The 16,288-nt window shown below is 38.0% G+C and overlaps 1 protein-coding gene across 1 annotated transcript in view; it reads left to right on the forward strand.

Moving 5' to 3' along the window:
- Positions 1–670: 670 nt before the first annotated feature.
- The window catches only part of LOC106089507 (homeotic protein ocelliless), a 118,655-nt gene continuing 103,037 nt past the window's right edge, over positions 671–16,288 (forward strand). Inside the window, exon 1 of the mRNA XM_013255352.2 lies at positions 671–1,679. The gene's annotated coding sequence lies outside the window, so the exon portion shown is untranslated. The remainder of the gene's footprint in view (positions 1,680–16,288) is intronic.

Here is a 16,288-nt window from a genome sequence, read left to right on the forward strand (position 1 = left end):
GCATGGATATTGCTTCTATATAAATCGATCTACTGATTTTTAATTCTCATTTTCGTTTGAAATATAGGTGAAGGGATATAGCGACAGTATCGATATTTATTATTAAAACTAACGAAAATATCAAATGTTACGATTATCGATAGTTTGCCAGCTCTACTTCATATAGCTCATATATATTTGTAATTCAAAGAACTAGACAAATGAGATCTATGGTGGAGGGTATATAAGATTCCACCCGACAGAACTTAGCACTCTCGATTTAAATTGTATAAAATGTAATACATTGCAAGGATAAGAGCAACATTTGCATAACGTTGTATTGTAAAATTGTAATGTTTTTTCTAGAATCGAAATCACCATTAGATTATCAGAGGTATGAAAACTATATGCATAAACCTTCAATGGTCTTTGACCAATACTTTTTTGTTGTTGGCAACCCTTTAGAAAATTAATATTCAACTTATATCTCAATGCATAACCAAAATAATGGGAAATTTGTTCTCTCTGCTGATTACTCTCACCAACACTAACATGTTAAAGAGGGCGGGTTTTGCATGTCTAATGGGATCCGGTATGATGGATGGGATGCCTTTATCAAACAACTGAGACGCCATTGTTTTTCGAATACAGCCAGTGTTGGTCGTGGTGGTGGCGCTGCTGCTAGCTCGCTTATGAGTTTTTGTTGGGCCATATTATGTGTGTGTATGTGTTAGTGGTGTGTTTATGCTGTGAACTGCGATTTCCATCACACTTAGCCCACAGAGACAGCCGCCGACGGATGTATGGTGTTGCATAGAGCAAAATAAACCGTTAGATCATTCGTTGCTAAGCTTTGCTAAGAAGAGCACGCGACTCGCGCGAACTTATAACGGTGAATAGACTAAAGTCAATAGTGTAACGTGTTTCATTACGCCTCAAATCCTGTAAAAACGTCTTAATTGCCAGTAATAACTGCAAAGTGTAGAAGGGATGGAGAATATGTACAACAATTTAATTGAAATTAAATCACAACGGTAAAAAATAACGAAAAATATATCGTTGCAATAACAGAAAAAGAACCGAAATTAATTAAAAAAAAACTTAACAACTTTAAAAGTTAGTGAGTGTATATGTCTATGTGTCTGTTAAAGAAAAACGAAAACCTTGGAAGTCAAACCCAAAAACACATTTTCAATTCCTCAAAAAGTTTTTAGCCTGGTTTACTCTCTCATTCATGTTAGTCGTACATACCTGTGTGCCAACTCCCTAGATAAACAAAGGACTGTCAGAGAGCTAACTTTAACTATATCATCACCTTCATTCAACCAACCATCCAACGCCACTTTTCAGGATAATTAAACCCAAATTGAAAGTTACAAAAAACAAAACAAATTGAAAACTTTTAACTCGCGTGTGTGTATGCGTGCAGGCATATAAAAAATCTTTTCTAAGAAACTTCAACAACTTCCAAACTCCTTCAAGTGTTACAAGTGCATGTCCCTGCAGGTGCTACAAAGAATTGAGCTACGTAAATAAATTTATTCCCACACCACTTTAACAACTTTATCCAACGGAACGTGTGTTGTGTCTCGGTGGCTTGAATTATTGAAGAAGTTTAAATTCTTGGTGCAACGACGGCCGGGTTTCTTGACGAAACTCGCCAAACAATTTCTGCCAAAATTTTCACAGACGGGAATAAGGTAATCTAAAATGCGAGTAGACTACAATTTCTAATTTTGTTTGTTATTAAATTAAAATATTTATTATAAATGAACATAATATATAAGCAAATAAGTCTAAGATTTCATATGCATTCCTACTGTACCCATCTACTAAAAAATTAGTAAACAAAGTAAATGAAAGTTTTTCTCTTTCTACAACGTTTATATTCATCACAAGTATTTGCAGTTGAACCTCTGCTGTTTTTACGGATGTTAGTGGGCAAATTTGCATTTGTTGTAGTATGGAACAGTAGGAATATTTCCAATCGTTCATTGGCAGCGGCATAAAATATGATTGAAACATATTGGGTTGCCCAAAAAGTAATTGCGGATTTTTTAAAAGAAAGTAAATGCATTTTTAATAAAACTTAGAATGAACTTTAATCAAATATACTTTTTACACTTTTTTTCTAAAGCAAGCTAAAAGTAACAGCTGATAACTGACAGAAGAAAGAATGCAATTACAGAGTCTCAAGCTGTGAAAAAATCTGTCAACGCCGACTATATGAAAAATCCGCAATTACTTTTTGGGCAACCCAATATTTATAAGCAAACAAAGGATAATGGATAGGAATTACTATGTTAATAGAGCTATATCAGGTTACGGACCATACTTTGTTTGGATGTTGGAGACCATAGTAGAAGTCATTGTGCAAAATTTCACCCAACTGGTATACGAATCGCACCCTCAAGAAATAAAATCAGGAGAACGGGGTTGAGAGCTATCTCAGGTTTTTACCGTTAATTAAGCCAAATAAAACAAGAACTACGTCCTCTAGAGGCTCAAGAAATATTATCGGGAGATCGGTTTATATTTGGGGTTATATCAGGCTTGGACCGATTCGGACCATACAGGAAAATCCCTGAATGTCATAGAAAACGCCTCGTGCAAAATTTTAGTAAAATTGGATGCACATGATATTTTGGTATGATATCCAACAATTGTTCCAAGTATGGTTTAAATCGGTTCATCGGTTCGATCTCCCGCTAGACTTCTTGAGCCTCTAGAGGGCGCAATTCATATCCATTTTGATATGACTTACAACAACCGTGCTAAGTATGCTCTAAATTAGTCCATAACCTGATATAGTTGCCATATAAACCGATCTTCCGATTTGACTTCTTGAACCTCTTAACCGATTTAGCTATAATTTGGCACATATGATTTTGGTATAACATTCAACATCTGTGCCAACAATGGCCTAAATCGGTTTGTAACCTGATATAGCTGCCATATAAACCGATCTCCCGATTAGACTTCTTGAGCCTTTGGAGGGCGAAATTGTTATCCATTTTGGTTGAAATTTTGCAGATGTCGTTTTGGTTTGACTTACAACAACTGTGCGAAGAATGATTTAGAGTGCGCAATTATTATCCGATTTAGCTTAAGTTTGGTACATATGGTTTTGGTATGACTTTCAATAACTGTGGCAAATATGGTTTAAATCGGTTCATAACCCGATATAACTGCCATACAAACCGATTTGCCGATTAGACTTCTTGAGCTTCTAGAGGGCGAAATTTTTATTCATTTTGGTTGAGATTTTGCATATGTCGTTTTGGTATGACTTACAACAACTGTGCTTAGTATGGACCAAAAAGGTTCATCACCTGAAATTGCTGCTATATAAACCCATCTACCGATTTGACTTCTTGAGTCTCTAGGGGGCGCAATAATTATCTGATTAGCCTCAATTTAGAAGGTTACCAAGAAGCTCGCACAATGGAGGCCTCACTGATTTCATAGCAAGATTTGCTCTGATCAGCGATCCATATTGCTCAGCTCGTTTGCCGCTTCTTTCCCAACCACACATTGATAAGATAAGTTCGACAATGACATTCACCAGCTCTTTCGGGGCACTTCTATTTGCCTCAGATATTAGCACTGCTCCGGTACCCTATACCTTCTCGTCATCCTGCGAAGGGCCAAGTTGTCCAGAGTTTTGTGGAACTCTAGGCTATCATAGGGGATGATTGGTCGAACGACCGCCGTAAAAATGCAGTGCACCGTCCCCGCCTTCAGCCCTCAACTCCTTCCTATTGAGTTGCGACAGAAGTAGAGCTCATTAAGTCCCCTTTTGAACCTTTCTTCGGCGTTTCTATCCAAATTAGCTTCTGGTCAAGAATCACGCCGAAGTACTTGGCCTCCGAAAAAGCGACTTTCTGGGATTATAAGTCGGTTGACCCTCGTCCATACGGACAGCTTCCTCAGAGTTCCCTGATGATGACGATGTCATTTATGTAGACAGCGACCTTTGCCTTCACCATCTCCCTCTCCAAAGTCCACAGAATTAATCACCGAAAGCCACACTAGAGGAGATAAAACTCCTCCTTGTGAAATTTCTCTGGTCACAAACTTCCTTATCGATCCTTCTGCCAGTGTTGTGTTGATAATCCGGACTTTAAGCAATGTAACAACTCAATTTACCATATAAGGTGGGGCTCCATGTCCACCAGACCGCCACAATCGCCAAACTTCACATTATTATAAGCCCCTCCTTAAAGAAGACCGCCAAAGTGAAGTCATCCACACTCAAATTCACCTCGATGAAGCCTTTATACCCTACACCACTATTGTATAATAAATACACAGAAAAAATATCAGTTTTAATCATGAGATTAATTGATAAAATAAATTTTTTAATTCATCTAATTAAAAATATAATAGAAATTTTTTGGAATTTTCAATTAATTTTTTATTTGATTGATCCAATTAAAAAAAAAATTATTGAAATTTTCAATTAATTTTTTAATTGATCCTATTAAAAAAGTGATAAAAATTATGTGAAAATTTCGATATTTTGATTTCTTTTCCAATAACTGTGTTATGTATGATTCAAATCGGTTCATAATCTGGTATAGCTGTCATATTAACCAATCTTGGATCTTGACTTCTTGAGCCAATAGCCAATAAGTATGGCACAAATCGGCACATAACCAGATATAGCTGCCATATAAACCGATCTTGGAACATGACTTTTTGAGCCTTTAGATATGGCAGCTATATCTAAATATAGACCGATCTGAATCATATTTGGGTCAGATGTTGGTAGGCCTAAAACTACTCACTGTTTTAAATTACCGCGAAATCAGAGAAAAAATAAAGCTTTTATGGGCTTCAGACCCTTTATCGGCGGATCGGTCTCTATATGGCAGCTATATCTAAATATAGTTCGATCTGAATCATATTTAGATTCGAAGTTGAGAGGTCTGAAAATACTCACAGATTCAAATTTCAGCAAAATCGATTAAAAAGTAAAGCTTTATGGGCTTCAGACCCTTTATCGAAAATCGGTCTATTAGCAGCTATATCTAAATATAGTCCCATCTGAACCATATTTGGGTCAGATGACGGGAGGTCTAAAACTACTCACTGTTTAAAATTTCAGCAAAATCGGATGAAAAATTGAGTTCTTAGGGGCATTTAACCCTTTATCGGAAAATCGGTTTATTTAACAGCTATATTCAAATATGGCCTGTTCAAGAACTTAACCAGCGTGCATCAAAAAGACATATCTGTGTAAAATGTCAGCTCAATATCTCAATTTTTGAAGGCTCTAGAGTAATTACAGCAGACGGACGGACGGACAGGCATACGGACATCGTTAAATCGTCTTAGAATTTTACAACGATCCGAAATATATATACTTTGTAGGGTCGGAAATGATATTTCAGAATGACTAAATGAATATACCCCCTATTCTACGGTGGTGGGTATAAAAAATTCAAGTACGATTAAAATCGAAAATTTTCTCAGATTCGATTAAAAAATTAATTGATTCAATTAAAAATTATAAATAACAAAAATGCCAATCACGACCGTAATTGAAAAAATCAGAATTCAATTAGAAAAATTATTGAATCAATTAATTTTTTAACTGAAAACAATTTTATTTTTAACAACATTTTTAACTGAAAAAGTTTGGCTCTAAGGTTTCTTTTATAGCTTATCTGATCGCAGTTAAATTTCATGGAAATCGATTCAAATTTAAATAAACCTTCCAAATATATGCATCTCCCGATCTTAAATTCTAGAGCCTTTACAAACGTTTGTATCAACCGGTCTTTTCAAAATTTTGCACAGCGTTTTCATCTGCGACTACCATAATATGTACATATATTTGTCGGAATCGGTTCAGATTTGGATATATGTAACTCCTATATATGTTTTCGTCCGATTTTTATTAATACTGGAATATTTTGCTGATTTGTAAACCGGTCCTCATGCAATTAGGCACGAAATTTTTCCCTATCACTCTTCAGGTTATTAAATATATTATCTTACAACCAAGGAAACTGACGTAATTAATTGGGTTGCCCAAAAAGTAATTGCAGATTATTTAAAAGAAAGTAAATGCATTTTTAATAAAACTTAAAATGAACTTTAATCAAATATACTTTTTTTACACTTTTTTTCTAAAGCAAGCTGATAACTGACAGAAGAAAGAATGCAATTACAGAGTCACAAGCTGTGAAAAAATTTGTCAACGCCGACTATATGAAAAATCTGCAATTACTTTTTGGGCAACCCAATAGCTTGCACACATCAACTGCATTTATTAAGACATATACACATGGTTTAGATAGTTAGTTTTATGATCTTAGTTTGTAGCCATCAATTCGTGTTCATGTTAAAAATTAATTTTTGTTATTAAGGTTAAGCTGGTTTTACACGATATGTATTGCCATATGTGGCAACTCTGAAAGTTGTGCACATATGGTAATATATGCCGATTAGAGGGCGCTCTATTCGTATTTAACGTATTTAAGGAAAGTCTAGAGGCTACAGAAAGTGTTGGAACATGTGTAAATCACATGTAGTGTAATAACACCTTTAGTAATATATACTCACAAGAAATTCCAAATTAGCCCATTAACGAGGAAAGGAAAATACTCTAGAATAGAGCTGTCTTGGAAAAATTCTAGCTCGAGTTAGGAATAAGGTATCCTAATGTAATTTGGAACGGCATATAGTGAACGAATAAAACAACATAGTTAAACAAAAATTTTCCCGTCATATAAGGTCATGTTTTGGGGGAAAATTTACTTTTCGAAAGCCGGCAATTTTTAATAGCTTCATAAAATCAAAGTTCTTTTACGCTTCTTAGGAGTGAGATTTTTGGAAATCGTTTTATTGCCTGGTTGCATTTGATGTTTTCTATATTAAAAAAAAATATATGACGATAACCCTTCTACATTTGACAGCAGGTGAAATTTGATGCCAAAGTCTTAAAAATCCACTTTTCTTCGCTAAATGTTTATAAAATGTTTAGAATATGTTTTTTTGGTAATTTGGCTTTGAAATAAAAAACAATTTTTATACCCCCCACCATAGGATGGGGGTATACTAATTTCGTCATTCTGTTTGTAACACCTCGAAATATACGTTTGATACCCCATAAAGTATATGCATTCTTGATCGTCATGTCATTTTCAGTCGATCTAGCCATGTCCGTCCGTCCGTCTGTCTGTCGATAGCACGATAACTTTCGAAGGAGTAAAGCTAGGAGCTTGAAATTCTGCACAAATACTTTTTATTAGTGTAGGTCGGTAGAGATTGTAAATGGGACAAATCGATCCATGTTTTGATATAGGTGCCATATAAACCGATCTTGAGTCTTGACCTCTTGAGCCTCTAGAGGGCGCAATTCTCTTCCGTTTTGACTGAAATTTTGCACGTGGTGTTTTGGTATCACTTCCAACGACTGCGCTAAGTAAGGTTCCAATCGGTCCCTGTTTTGATATAGCTGCCATATAAACCGATCTTGGGTCTTGATTTCTTGAGCCACTAGAGGGCGTAATTCTGGTCCGATTTGACTGAAATTTTGCACGTGGTGTTTAGGTATCACTTCCAACAACTGTGCTCAGTATGATTCAAATATGTTCATAATCTGGTATAGCTGTCATATAAACCGATTTTGGGTCTTGACTTCTTAAGCGTCTAGAGGGCGCAATTTTCATACGATTTGGCTGAAATTTTGAATGAGGTGTTTTGTTATGACTTCCATTAGCTGTGCTAAGTATGACGTAAATCAGTAAATAACCTGATATAGCTGCCATATAAACCCATCTGGGATTTTGTCTTCTTGAGCCTCTAGAGGGCGCAATTCTCATCCGATGTGGAAGACATTTTGTACAATGGCTTCTCTCATGACCTTCAACATACGTGTCTAATATGGTCTGAATCGATCAATAGCTTGATGCAGCTCCCATATAAACCGATCTCCCGATTTTCCTTCTTGAGCCCCTACAAGGCTCAATTTTTATCCGAATGAGCTGAAATATTACACAACGACATTTAAAATGTTCGGCATTCATTTACGGTCCGAATCGGACTATAACTTGATACAGCTCCAATAGCACAACAGTTCTTATTCAATATTCTTTGTTTGCCTAAAAGGAGATACCGCGCATAGAACTCGACAAATGCGATTCATGGTGGAGGGTATATAAGATTCGGCCTGGCCGAATTTAACACGCTCTTTCTTGTGTTTTATACCCCGAGCCCCTAGAGGGCGCAATTCTTATCCGATTGAAATGAAATTTTGCACGACGTGTTTTGTTATGAAATCCAACAACTGTGCCAAGTATGGTTCAAATCGGTCCATGATCTGATATAGCTGCCATATAAACCGATCTTGGGTCTTGTCTTCTTGAGCCTCTAGAGGGCGCAATTCTTATTCGATTTGAATGAATTTTTTGCACGAAGTATTTTGTTATGATATTCAACAACTGTGCTAAGTATGGTTCAAATGGGTTCATAACCTGATATAGCTGCCATATAAACTGATCTGGGGACTTGATTTCTTGAGCTTCTAGAGGGCGCAATTCCTATCCGATTTGGCTGAAATTTTGCAATACGTATTTTCTTCTTACTTTCAACAACTGTGTCAAATAAGGTTCAAATCGGTTCATATCTTGATATAGCTGCCATATAAACCGATCTGGGATCTTGACTTCTTGAGCCTCTAGAGGTCGCAATTATTATCCGATTTGCCTGAAATTTTGTACGACGGATCCTCTCATGACCATAAACATACGTGTTTATTATGGTCTGAATCGGTATATAGCCTGATACAGCTCTCATATAAATCGATCTCTCTATTTTACTTCTTGAGCCCCTAAAGGGCGCAATTCTTATTCGAATTGGCTGACATTTTACACAGGTCTCCAACATATAATTTAATTGTGGTCCAAACTGGGCCATATCATGATATCGCTCTAATAGCAGAGCAAATCTTTTCTTATATCCTTTTTGGCCTAAGAAGAGAACTCGACAAATGCGACCCATGGTGGAGGGTATATAAGATTCGGCACGGCCGAACTTAGCACGCTTTTTTTAATATATTTTTTGAAAAGTTTTTTTTAACAAAAAAATTGCCACGTCAATGTAAATACTCCTTATAACGATTTAAATGAAATTCCATCAAGATCGGTCAAGGGAAGCGAGTGTCAGGCATTAATGGGTTAATACCTCGGCATGACAAAAATAGTATATACCAAGGTGGTAAATAATTCCTTTCCATTTCAAAACCCCATCCCAAGATAACGATTGCATTGAATATCTAATCGATTTTCTGTAGCACATTTTCAATTAATCTGAAACTGCAATTCAGTAATGGTTTACTGACCTTTTGCAGAATGGAAATCAAAATGGCATTGGCAGACCACCAAGAAACAATGAAATCTTCGACTCATCTCGTTTCAGCAATGGTTTGATAGCATTTTTTTTGTTACTCTTTGACAGATTTAATCGAGACCGCATTCATTTATGAAGGCAAATAGAAAAGCGACAAAAAGCAGCACAACAGAATAACAGAGCCAGCCACCACACATGTTGCATCAATGTTGGCCGAATGAATGAACAGCGATGCTAGAGCAACAAGAGCAACAACAGCATCGACGACAACAACATTTGGCCAACCATTGACTCGATATACAATAAATTGAATACACTCCATTAGAGCTCCTCTCTCAATTAATTTGTGGTTTATCAATTTAATTTACGTTTTTGTCCATAGTCGTCATCGCCGACATAGCCAACATCACAGACTCAGACTATAACCCTCCCTCTTGGCGGGTTATGCATGGATGATGCATGCCACATCATCATCACCATCATTGCAAGATTATGGGGTGGGCCCCCAAGCAGCCACCGGGCATTTTTTCGCCCCTCAGCTTGATCACTGAAATAAAATGGGGTTTTGTCGGCAAAAATGTATTGGCAAAGTTACGAAAATAAAATAAAAACTGTAAAGGCAACGAAAGCAACGTTTGATTGCAAATAATTCAATATTGATTCCGACCAATGGTTGCTGCGGCTCCAAGGCTGATGATGGTGGAGACTTGATCTCGTTTAAAAATTAATGGCGGTTTTTCAATTTCGATGCATTCAAACAACTGTGGCGACCATGCTGGAGTTCTGGACATTGGCATCAAAGGAAAAACAACCAGTAACAGAGAGAGAGAGAGAGAGGGAGCGAGGTTGATTTACCAATTAGCTCAAATAGGGATAAAAATGTTTATAAAGTTTTAATTAATATCAATTACGTAAATTTGCAAATTAATTAATAGGCTTTACGTTTGTGGTCTTTCCATACAGAGTTGTTGTTGTTGTTATTGTTTTCGACCCTACTTTCCTCCCCGTGTGTGTGTTTTTCAACTTCGTCCTTAGAATTTAGGTCTTCTTTGTTTAGCATACCACACAAACAACAACCGCAATTGGTAGTATTTGTTGTTTTATCCTTTGTTTTGAGTTTTTTTTTTGTTAGCAGGGTAGCTGCCAAAGGAAGTACTTTGGAGTACTTTGAATGGCTCCACTCTTAAGTGTTCTCTTGTCCCAAATGTTTATTAAATTTAATCTTAATCGTGTTTAATTTCACACACAGTCGAGGTATGAATTTAAACACTTGAGTACAATCTCAAATGAATGCAGACGAAAGAGGTCACTGAAATCTTATCAACATTAAATCTTAAGGATTTTTTTGGAGTGATGGAATTTTTGCACAAATTAGAAAGGGTATGGGAAGTATTCCCAAGGTACCGTGATACAAATTCACCACAAATTATATTAATGTACAGGGGAAAAGTGTGGTGAATTTAACAGCCATGCCCCATGCATTTTGACGCAGGGACATGCTCCATGTATTTTGCTATTAGCACTCAATGCTACTTTTTCACTACGTTTTGACAGTTGTTCGAATGAAAAGTCAAGGTCAATACTAGGCTATAGGTAGTAAATTAAGATAAAATTGAATTGAATGAACCAACATTCAACAGCTGATTGGTTAATAATTCACCAACAAATACTGTCCATACTAAGTGAAGTGTGGTGAATATGAAGAAAAATCCGGACGTACCGATTGAGGTAAAATTAACCACAAATGTTTTCGACGCTAAATTTCATTGAGATAAGGAAATGAATATCATTAAGATAAAACTTTAATCAAACAGTATTCAGTATTTCTAATGTTCTTCAATGGATGATCGGTGGAAAAGTTAAAATTTGATATTATGAACAATCGTAGTAAGCGTATGCCGTTTTTTGCAGGATTACCATTCAACTAACGATGGCCGTCGTCCGTTTGCCGGGCTCGGTCTTTATTGGCTAAAAAGCCACCCTATCTCTCGGTGTATGCAAACCACTGCGTCCAGTTGCCCTCTCTATATAGCAGTTGCATATCATTGATATCCCATCAATATTTGTTTTCTTTTCGGCAAAACTTGTGACATTTACGTCATACGTCCTAGTGTTCCTGCGTCCAGTTGCCCTCCTCAGATAGCAGTTGCATATCATTGATATCGCATCAAGATCTCTTTTCTTTTCGGCAAAACTCATCACGAATTTCCTGCTTCCTCTCTACTGTTCATCTTCGTTGTTAGGTTTTCCGCTTTTACTTCACCGATCTGTTCGTCTAATCCTGCCAGCGGTGAGAGACTGTGTGCTCTGCATCATCCATAACCTCTTCTTCCTCGTTGATGCAGAATGGTGAGCTGCATTTTCCCATTCTTTATAAGTACTTGCTGAAGTATCCGTGGCCAGATTTTGCCTGTGTGACATTAAAGTTTACGTCGCCTTTCTTTCTACCAATCCCTTGTCGTATGTCGAGCATGAGCTTAAAGATCCATCTGACTCAAGTTGGTTTATTCCAAACTTTCCAAATGCTCACCGTGTCTTAACGCATATTGTGCAATATGGACTCTTGTAGGGGGTTAAGTTTGGTGTCATATATTTTTATTCGTTCGAAGGTCTGTAAGTCTATTTGTAAGATGTTGTAACTCTTAGGGTCGGCCATCATCTGTACAGAAAGCAACGATTAAGCCCTACACCAGGTCCGTAGGGACTTACCCCAATTATCGCTTCCATATAAAACGCTATTAATGCAGGCCTCAATCATCAGCTTGCGTCTGCTTTGAAGAGGTCCTCCGATGTTCGCCATTAATAGCCCTAATTGAGTAGTTATTTTCGCCGCTTTTGTCACCGCATACTGCGTCTGGGCTGTAAACGTCAGTTTGGTTTCGAGTCATACCCCTAGGTATTTCACGTGCCTTCTAGTGGGCAAAAAGAAGTCTTTGATGCGCATATCTATCACTGTGGGGATGTGCTTTCTCGTGAGCAGGAGTAGCTTAGTCTTTTGCATTGCCAGCTGCAGTCCATGGGATTCCAATCAATGTCTTGTTCTGATCATGACCTGCTGTAATTTTCGTTGGGCCTCGTCCGCATTTCTTGTTGTGATGACAGCAACAATGTCGCCTGCGTATGCAACCAAAAATGTGTTAACTGGCATCTCCATCCTCGGTATGCCATCGTAGCTGACGTTCCAGAGGTCAGGCCTAATCATGAAACCTTAGGCAGCATCCAATGTTACCTCATACATCCCCATCCCCTCGTCGTTAGAGGCCTGGTCTTTTAGATAACTTCTCATGATCCTCATCAGATACTGCTCATTTTTATGGCCCGCAATACGCCCACCCACCTGAGACTGTTAAAGGCGTTCTTGACATCCAGCGTTGCCAATAGGATGATGGGTCTGATACGAAGGTTCAGCCGTTGGCCTGCTTTCACAACCTAAACTACGACCTTAGGGCCCCTTTTGTCGTTTTCCTTGGGCGGAAGCCATGTTGCCGTCTCGAGAGTACTCCTCCTGCGGCAAAAGCTTTCGTGAGTTTATGAGCTTGCCTGTTGTGTTCACTTACACAGTGGGGCCCCTTGGGCGGAAGCCATGTTGCCGTCTCTAGAGTACTCCTCCTGCGGCAAAATCTTTTGTGAGTTTATGAGCTTGCCTGTTGTGTTCACTTACAAAGTGGCCTTTAGGGCTCCCGTTGTCGACTTTTTTTGGTGGAAGTCATGTTGCCGTTTCGAGAGTACTCCTAGTCCGGCAATGGCTTTCGTGAGTTTATGAGCTTGCCTGGTGTATTCACTTACACAGACGTTGGCGATTATGGATCACCTTTTCTCTTGCTGATCAAAAACAGTCTTTGTTGCTTCCATGCATCTGGGAAAATTCCAACTGATAGACATCTGTTTTAGATGTTCAGAAGTATTTCTGGTTGTTTCTTGGCGATTACCTTCATGACTTCTACTGGTACTTCATCTGGGTTAGGATCCTGTCGTCATAGCAGTAAGAGAGGGAACATTGATGAAGCGTGGCGTTATCAGGGGCTATGCCCATTGAACTACCCGCTTCATAGAGAGAAAATTGATTAGGAATACGCAAAGGTATACACTTTGCGGAGGACCAAGACAACGAATATCTCCAACCTAATCTAACCTAAAGACATCGGCATCAGCCAAATCAGGTGTAGATTGGGCCGTGTCACCCTCCGATACCTTGGTTCATCTGCTAAAGACACACATGATCTAAAGGGACATGAAGGAAGTGTTTTGATGTTTGAAGAAGGCACGGTAAGGGACGCCTTGCAGGAGGATTAGTTAAGTTTTGAAATTTTGCACAAATACTTTCTATTAGTGTGGGTCGGTTGGAATTGTAAATGGGCAATTTCGGTCCATGTTTTGATATAGCTCCCATATTAACGATCTCCCGATTAGATTTCATGAGCCTCTATAGGGCGCAATTCTTATCCGATTTGGCTGAAATTTTGCTTTGTGTGTTTTGTGGTCGAAATCATAGCATGATATATCTTCTATATAAACTGATCTCCCGATTATACTTCTTCAGCCTCTAGAGGGTGCATTTACTATACGATTTGGTTGAAATGATTAACGTGGTATATTTGTATGACTTCTAACGGCCATTACAAGTACAGTTCACATAACTTGATATAGCTCCTATGTTTTTGAAAAAGTCATTCAAAGAACTTGTCACATGCTATCCATTATGGGGGATATTAGGATTCGGCTCTCAATCTTGAGGAGCCGGTTCTTTTACGAACTTGAGAACTAATCTCTGAGAGGTCTCCTCAAATACATCGACTGGTTGTAATGACTCCCAAAGGCAATAGTCTCTGATTCACGTGGAATGGACCCTTATGTCGGTGCCGGCGTAAGGTCCTCTTGGGAATACACAACAGAGACCTGCAGCGGTGTATGGCATTTGCGGTGCACGGCAAAAATAATTGCTCTTTTGAATCAACGCAACCATTCAACTTCAATAAACGCAAACGCCTTGCACAAGAACCCAAATGATTTTGAAGCGATGCCTATATTTGAACTTCCATCGCAAATTCTTATGCTCATGTGTATCTTGTATATGCGGTGGTATTATGAGTGTTTGCATAAAAACAATGCAAATACCGCTTTTTTTTTAATAAAGTTTGAAAAAATCTCAAAATATAATAAAAATTAATAAACGGTAATGAAATTAATTATTAGCAGTATCAAAAAAAGTATTCTGGTTAAATTAAATGGGAACTCTCATCATTGCAAAAGCAACATTGCAATTTTGATTCGAGTCTGTGTTGTGTTGATGCGGTGTTTCCATTCTCGTTTTACACCGCAATGGGCAAGGACGATGTTAATAGCGGTGTTGCGCGAAGCATGAAAATTAATGTTCGAACATTCATACGAATGCCACTCATATTAGTGTGCTGAGCATAATACAACATCAATTGCGTTGGGTATATATACTTACACCGCATTTTTATGAGTATACCGCAAATCAGAAAAATACAAGTTTAATGTTTACCTATGATATGACTTCCAACTTCAAACAAAGTATTGCAAAACCCCGTGTACATTGCTCTTTAAATCCGGATTTAATGGCTCGATCATCTGTTTTCCTTTTGTAAAATCAGCTGACGAGAGCTTTAAATCCGGATTTATTGAGCAGTGTAAACGGGTTTCAAGATTCCGTTCCTAATCTGATATACCTGCCATCTGAACCGATTTCAATTCCTGAACAGCAATCCTCTTGCGAATATTAAAAATCTGCAAGTGCACTTCTCTTTTAACCTACTACTACATGTACCAATGTACAATACATTGTACCTACGAAAAGAAATTCTTCTAAAACAGTAAGAAATTTATTTGGTTTTATGTTCTAAGCAATTTCACCTGCATCTGCATTTGAACTTGAATTCCTTTAATGTAACCCTGAATTGGAAATGAAATTTATAAAAAACAAGTCAGCATTAGAGAATTTTGCACTCTTTGCTATGACGAAGGGGGCCAAGTTGTTGGTGGTGGGGAGTTCAGTGTTGTATGTAAGTGTCTTTAACACGTGCTAAATCTATTTAGCGTTTGCGGATGTAGGCACTTTTTTCGTTATTTGAATTTAGATGGACGTAATGAAATCAACGCTACACTTAATTTAGAAAAAACGATATGATTGCAGTCGGTCTAACTGTCTGTCTGGCGATGGCAAAGCATAGAATACAGTGAACAGCCTGGTCTAAGGCAATACGTCTGTCTGCCGGGCCATTGTTGTCGCCTGCCTTAAGCCCCCTTTCCACCATGAGATGCATTGCCTGTTGCCGAGTAAATGCAATTTTCAGACCTAATTATCACTTTGCCAGCATTACACACACTTACACCTACCTATGCAACATACATGTGTATGTATGTATGTATGTATATACACACCCACACCCAACTCATGGTGTGTGGGGACTGCACACGGTGCCATAGCGCTGCTGCTGGTGTGATGATATCACTTGAAAATTTGCGACAAAATTCAAAGTGATATCCAAATTGAGCGGATGCAATTGCGAAGAACTCGACTTGGCTTTGCTTGGCTCAACAAAATACCACCCACCTCTACATTTTGACATACATTTGAAGCGATTTGCAGTGATACAAAGAGTGTATGGGGGCTAGAGAGAGAGAGAGAGAGAGACATACAAAGGGAGGTGCAGAAGCCATGATTTAAGCTTTGAGATTTTCTGTGGGGGCAAACACTTTTCCGCTGCTTGTCAAGTTACGAAATGCCATAGAGCTCCTAGAAAAACCTGACAATGATTTCGTGTTTTGTCCACTGAAAATGGAAAACTACGCTATGCTAAATTTGATTGCCATCGTTTGCTGTGTGGTGAGTGAGCGATAAGTGTGCTAAATGGTCTCATAATCATCATCATCATCAGCAGCATTTTGCCTTTGCAAAATGCCTCACTTATTGTGATTTAAAAGTTGG

This window comes from Stomoxys calcitrans, chromosome 3 (assembly GCF_963082655.1).
Source record: "Stomoxys calcitrans chromosome 3, idStoCalc2.1, whole genome shotgun sequence".
Lineage (NCBI taxonomy): Eukaryota > Metazoa > Arthropoda > Insecta > Diptera > Muscidae > Stomoxys > Stomoxys calcitrans.